Genomic DNA, 7,401 nt, shown 5'->3' with positions numbered 1-7,401 from the left:
TAACGTTGTCGAAAGTAATCAATACGAACAGTAAACAGCAAAGGAAATGTCACTTCGCGTGGTCCTGGTAATAAATAGCTAGTTAAAACTTCCGAGCGGCCATAAATTTACATCGTAAAAAAGGCAATATACTAACGTATTTAGTAAACGTTTAAATATTTACATATAATTAGTATAAATGTGACTTTTTATATCATAAAATGGCAATCCAGCGAGCGGCCATCTGAAATCGCTGAAATAGCGAAGTGACCGTTGCCCATAGACATACGCAATTATATATGCGTTGCCTACCTTTAATCTACAGAGGAGAGGATGCTCAGAAAGAAAATATTTTCCCTTCCCATGCATCCTCTCATCCGGAAATTCCACTTCCACTATCCTTGCCTTATAAGAAAAAGGGTGGGAAGGTAAAGAGGACTAAATGAGGCCTCCGGGACGCACACTCATCAGACGAAACGCGGAATTGCTTCCACTTCACGCCTGTATTCTATGTGGTCGTGGTGAATGATCAATAGTGATTCCAATTCATGTGTTCGAGTGTTAGTAAAGATTTTTACCTTTAACGATATATTCGATAACGACTAGAAAATCTCAAATTATAATGGAATTTGCAGTTCCTCTGGTATTTCAGATGTCCATGATCGTGTTCACCTCGGTGTTCCCGTTTTTTTTGCCCTTTGGTCTTGAAATAAAATATGTGACTGGATCTAAACATTTTTGAGTATAGCCTGGAAGAACACACTCCTAATTAAATTTTTTTACACATTTACACAATTCAACCAAAAAATCAAATCTTTAATTCTTACTTGTGTAAGATATTAATTAAATGCAAATATTTGGATGGATGGATGTTTGTTTGAAGGTAACAGCTGAGCGGATTTTGATAAAATTTGGCACTCATGTAGAACATAATCGGGAAGAACACATAGGCTACTTATTATGTTTTTTTTAATTCGGTGCGGACGGTCGCGGGCGACAGCTAGTAATTTATAAAATGAGTTTGATCAAAGTATAATATTATAAAGTCTCCATCATTTCCTCTAAGAATAAAGCACTGTATTCACCTGTTGCGAGTGAAGTGACCTCTCAAGCGAATACACTTTACCCTTCAATAGCCCTTCACAAAGGACTCCAAGTTTATTAATGCTCTGATTTTGTGGATGATCGTGTTTTCATTCTATCAATAATGTAACCAAGGCTTCTATTTTTTACACGGCTAACCGGTGGGTTTATGAGATGAAAATCTCTTTATAAAATATATCGTCATCCCTGTTATTATATCTGACTAAACTGAGATAACAATATGTTTTTAAAAATAGATTTAGATTTCAAAAACCCATTTTATTAAAGTTTGTATATTTGTATGTTTCTTACCACGTAATTCAGTAGCCGAATGAATCAAGTCTAAAACTATAGGGATAGGTTACAGACAAGTGAAAATAGTTCGAGAACGAATATTGATTTAGTCCTTTAATAACTAGATTTTAAAATGTAAACTGTATTCGATTTTTATTCTTAAAACAATATGCGATAAGATTTTTTCTTTCATTAATTAACATCTCGTTTTTCAACGTACACAGTTTGATCTTAAATCGATTAATATATTGGTCAAACATTTGCTACCAACATTTGCACATTGACGCGACACAGCCGGTATATGCTAACGATGTGTACACAAACAAAATCCACAGCCGTTCAATTTGTACTTCAATTCAATTACTATTTGTTGACTGGCCCTTAACTAGTGCTCTCTAGTGTACAAACCTTTCAAATAGTCTTACTAATATTATAAATGTGAATGTATGGATGTTTGTTTAAAGATATCTCGGGAACAGCTGTATGAATCTCGCTGATATTTGGCATAGATGTAGAACATGTTTGGACGAACACATAGACTACTAAGTTTTTTTTGATACGGACGGAGTCGCGGGCAACAACTAGTAAATTAGTATAGTCGAACTATTGTGAATGTTTTTTTACATTTTTTTTACAATACGATTAAATATTGACATTTGATTAAGAATGAATGAATGAAATCAAACGAATGAATGAATTGTGTATATGTTTATTTATGTAACTTTATTCTATAAAATAACATGCAGTTTGAATACATATAGTTTGGCTTAACCCAATTTTATTAAGTGGTTAACTTCCTGCAGTAAAAGTTAAGTCGTTAAAAAGATAACTGTACGGAATTACTGTTGCAGCTGCGTTGCGGTTAACTTCTACTGCAAACTTTGTTTATCTGGGCTAGATGTATGAACAAACTCACTTTAATAAAGATAATTTTTGCGTGACTGTATTAAGAGGCTTGATTCATTTATCGTTCGTTTATATAGAGTAGTGGTTCTCAAACTTATTTTGTCTACTGCACACTTTGAGAATAAATATTTTCACATATTTAAAAATCACTGTCACTTCAAATTAAATTAATTAATTATTGTGACCTATATATGTATGTTAACGGTGAATTCTAAACGAAACTTTTACTATGACCCGCAACTTGAGACCTACAGCACCCACAAGGGGATATAGAGTTATGTTTTATATAGAGATTTAGTTCTCAGAAACCAAAGGTAAGGGGATTCATACGATTTGTATTGCGGTATGTCTCAGGGGCAATATTCAAAAATCATTATCTTACTAATATTATAAACTAGCTGTCGCCCGCGACTCCGTTCGCGTGGATATATAAAAAAACTTAATTAGTGTAGCCCACCCATCCATCCACATCACATCCATCTAAACATTCGCATTTATAATATTAGTAAGTTAAATAAAAAGCAGATCTTCAAGGTGTACATACAAAATAAATTCGAATAAATAGTATCCTATGTCCGTCTTCTGGCTCTAGGCTACCTCCTCACCAATTTTCAACCATATCGGTAAAGCCGTTCTTGAGTTATAAATAGTGTAACTAACACAACTCTCTTTTATATATTTATATAAGATGTTTAGATGGATGGATGTTTGTTTAAAAGTATCTCCAGAACGGCTCAACCGATCTTGATGAAATGTGATATAGATGTAGAACATAACCTGGTAAAATACATTGGCTATTTTTTTTAATTCCGCGCCAACGGTGTCGCGGGCGACAGCTAGTATATGTATCAAATTTAATCGACCTCTTTATTAAATTGGTATAATATATTGAGGCATATTTATTTGAAAATACTTTGTGAACTATAAAAGTTTAATTAAAATCACTTAACGTCTACAGTTCATTGTTTGTTCGTAATTTAGGAATCGTTTGTGTTGAATTAAAGAAATTCCCAGCTAAAGTTACGCAATACTTCATCTGAGTGAACTCTGCGTTAATGTTAACAAAAAACTGTTAATCGACTCGACGATACTGCAAATAATTTTATTTACTTTAATGATGTACACACAAGTGTTAGGCAATTAATGTTTTTCTTCTTTATAAATATACTAGCTGTCGCCCGCGACTTTGTCCGCGTGGATATATAAAAAAGCTTAATTAGTGTAGCCTATGTGTTCTTTCAGACTATGTTCTATACGTATGCCAAATTTAATCGAGATCCATTCAGCCGTTCTAGAGATATCTTCAAACACCCATCGCATCCATCCACATCACATCCATCTAAACATTCGCATTTCTAATATTAGTAAGTTAAATAAAAAACAGATCTACAAGGCATAAATTCGAAAAAAAAATGAATAAATAGTATCCTATGTCCGTCTACTGGGTCTCAGCTACCGCCTCGCCAATTTTCAACCATATCGGTAAAGCCGTTTTTGAGTTATAAATAGTGTAACTAACACGAATTTATTTTATATATATAGATATAAAACTAGCCGTCGACCACGACTCCGTCCGCGCGGTTTTAAATAAAACATAAAATCCTACGCATTCCTCCAGACTATGTTATCTATGCCAAATGTCAGCAAGATTCTTTTAGCAGTTCTGAAGATACATGTATTCGACCTTCCATCCATACGTGTCTAGTTTAAGTTTTACTTGTGTAATTGAAAACAGTCTAAGTTTTTTTAGCTGGGTCCTTATTTTTTTTCTTTCTTCAGTTGAAAATGAGTTTTAATTTTTCTTGAATTAAATACATTTTACATTCAACGCTGCTACATTTTTTATAAATAAAATCCGAGTGGAACGTGTAATATAAAGCGGCGATGTCAAGTTGACACAGAGTTAACGTCAAAGCGTTTGCATGAGATTAGCTCTTGGTGTGAAGCGAGCCGAGCGGAGAGCGACAGTGTGTCGCATACCTTACAATAGCAGGGAACAAATTAAGGGCGCAGTAACATTAGTAGATAACTTGGTCGTTATATACCGTGCGTGGTGGATGTTCTGTGTTATGTGAGTTTCCACAATTGTTTTCTTAAATAATTATCGATTTACCTTGGGTTCGTAGGGTTAGTTCTGACATCAAAATCTCTGTATAAAACATATCGTCATCGCCGCCTTTCATCTTTGACAAAACATAGATAATAGTATGTTTTAAACTAGGATTATGGTTTCAGAAACCCATGGTAAATGTTACATATTGTTGATTGTAGAAATTAATTCATGTGTTAGTGCCAGCGACGGTGTTAAACATAATTAAAGGTGAAACACCGGGTCACTATTGGCAACTCGCCAGCGCAACTTGCATTCTGTAAATGCTACACAACCGGTCGTCTGAATGTTAAACGGTTTTTTTTACTGTTAAATTTTACTAAACCTGTGTTACGGCTCCATGGATCACGATGAAATTTGGCAAAGATATATAACATAGCCTGGAAGAACATATAAGCTACTTTTTTCAATTCCACGCAAACAGAATAACTGAAGTCGTCTTGTATGTCATAAAATATTTTACTATTTATCTATATATAAAAACCAATTGCAGTCCGTTAGTCTCGTTAAAACTTGGGAACGGTTGTACGGATTTATCTTATGTTGGTCCTTACATGTTCGTGGAGATCCAGGGAAGATTTAAAAGGTGAGAAAAAAATCGTAACCGCCATTTTCTTTTCCCCATATAAACATTTTCTAAATAAAATGTACAGTAAATTTGAACTTTATTGACCAATTATATATATTTTTTTAATTCCGCGTGGACGGAGGCGCGGGCGACAGCTAGGCTTTAATATATCTCTACCATCTATTTCACGCTGTATGACCACTATGGTTGACAAAAGCGCTTCCCTTCGCTCGGAGGTTTTCATTGGAAATGGAAAAGATTGTCAGCGATTCCTTTCTGCATAATCCTATCAATATTTACGTTGCCGAGGCGCGCTCCGCTCTCTCGGAATTTGCAATTCGCGTAGTTTTTGCTGAAACATGTTTCAACATTGTATATTTGGTTTTGCAGAAATGTTATTCGAGTTATGTAGATGCTTGATATTTGAATTAATATCCGGGATTTTCAGTTAAAGGAATATTTTATTGAATGTTTACTACGATTGTGTAATTTATTTAATATGATTAACTATTTGTTCTTTTTACATTTGACATTGTTTTGTTTTAATACTTTAGAACTAAAATGTGCGGTGGGTTTTTTTAATCTGTTAATAGGCGACTCGAGACCTGTAAATTGAGTCATAAAAATAATTTAATGTGTTCTTTACTTTTTAATTTGGGTCTATTTTCAATGTGTATATTGATTAATCTTAATAATAATATAAATGCGAATATTTAGATGGATGTTTGTTTGAAGGTATCTCCAGAACGTCTGCAATGATCACGCTAAAATTTGGCACATATTTGGAACATAGCCTGGAAGAATATATAGGTTACTAATTAAGTTTTTCTAATATCACGCGGACGGAGTCGCGGGAGACAGCCAGTGATGAGATAAAACTGTGTATTTTCAAGTATTTCTTTAATAAAATTTCAAATAAAATCTATCTACAAATAAAACGCAAAAGCTGATTTACTTTGTTCGTTCGTAAGTTTAAAAATAAATTTCTATAGGTATGAAACTGCACTCTTTGAACACCATTGAAGGAAATAACTCTTTGACATTGCGATTGAAAGGTGTAGAGGTCAGTAATACCAACGTCACGAGGTATAGTGCTATCCAAACTTTACTACAGCTCGCAATTCCGCGAGACCTACACAACAATTTGAAGTTATATAGACGTGACACAAAGAGATGCAGATGCAGACACGCACCCGATCGCTTATCTCCACTTGCAGTAAGCATACCTGACTAGGGCTGAACTTATAGGCACTGAAACATTCCATTAGTGAAACTGGAAATGAAGTAAAAAAATTGGAATAAGTTGCCGGCGGCTTCAGTGGTTACGGCTATAACGTAGGTCTTAAATAGTAGATTGAATGGGCATCGGGTGCCTTAAATAGTAGAGCGAATGGGCATCTACTAAGCTCTTTTCGACCACTACTTAATTTGAGGTGAGTTCGTGGTAAAGTGTTAGTTTAATTTAAAAAAGAAACGTTAATAACAACCTTCTTAATTTCAAGTGCTTTTTACGTACTTATTTCTATAGTCTTGTCGAATCTAGTGATATTGCGATAATGCGCGGCACACATAATTACAACTACGAGCCGTCATTAAGTTTGAATAGTATAATACAGGTGTGTCGGCTGCGTCTACAGTCAGCGAGCAAATAGAAACGCCTAGAATTAGGTCGACGTTTGCTGCATTTTAATGAACACTCCTGTTACGTCTTTTGAAGATTTTCTTTTCAAATTTTTAATTATGTAAACTCTTTGAAATATATTTTCAATGTCGTAATGCTTTGCACATACAAAGCAGAAATATACATTACTCATATCTTTGTAGTATATTCATTATAGTATTTTATAGGCATGTTTTCATTTTGTCTCATGTCAGTAAATAAAATCTGGATGACCTTTTTTGGATGGAATTTTTTGACATTTTCTAAAAATAATTCCTAGCTAGACCGATTTATCGCCTCCGAAACCCCCCTATATACTAAATTTTGTGGAAATCGTTGGAGCCGATTCCGAGATTCTAATTATATATACAAGAATTGCTCATTTAAAGATATGATATTTATTAATTTTACTAATGCCAATGTTTGGATGTATGGATGGATGGATGTTTGTTAGAAGCTATCTCCATAACGGCTTAACAGATCTCGATGAAATTTGCTATAGACATACAACAAAGTCTGGAAAAACACATAGGCTACTTATTAATTTTTTTTATATCACGTAGACGGAGTCTGGGGCGACGGCTAGTATGAAATAAATATTATTAAGGCTATCAGAGCAACTCTAAAATAAACTTGGCAGACGAATGTAGTTTAGGAGATCGAGTTGGCCCTTGTTTTTAGAGCGCAACTAGATTAGCGGCCAATCTACAGCGACCGAGTTAATTGTGTCGAGTAACCGCTTTTAATAACCGTTTGTAGTTGACGCTACTCGTTGTTCAGTTAACATGATTAGTTGTTATG

The sequence above is a fragment of the Papilio xuthus genome, unplaced genomic scaffold (genome assembly GCF_000836235.2).
Source record: "Papilio xuthus unplaced genomic scaffold, Pxut_1.1 DF829758.1, whole genome shotgun sequence".
In the NCBI taxonomy this organism is placed as follows: Eukaryota; Metazoa; Arthropoda; class Insecta; order Lepidoptera; family Papilionidae; genus Papilio; species Papilio xuthus.
This window is presented reverse-complemented; position numbering follows the sequence as displayed.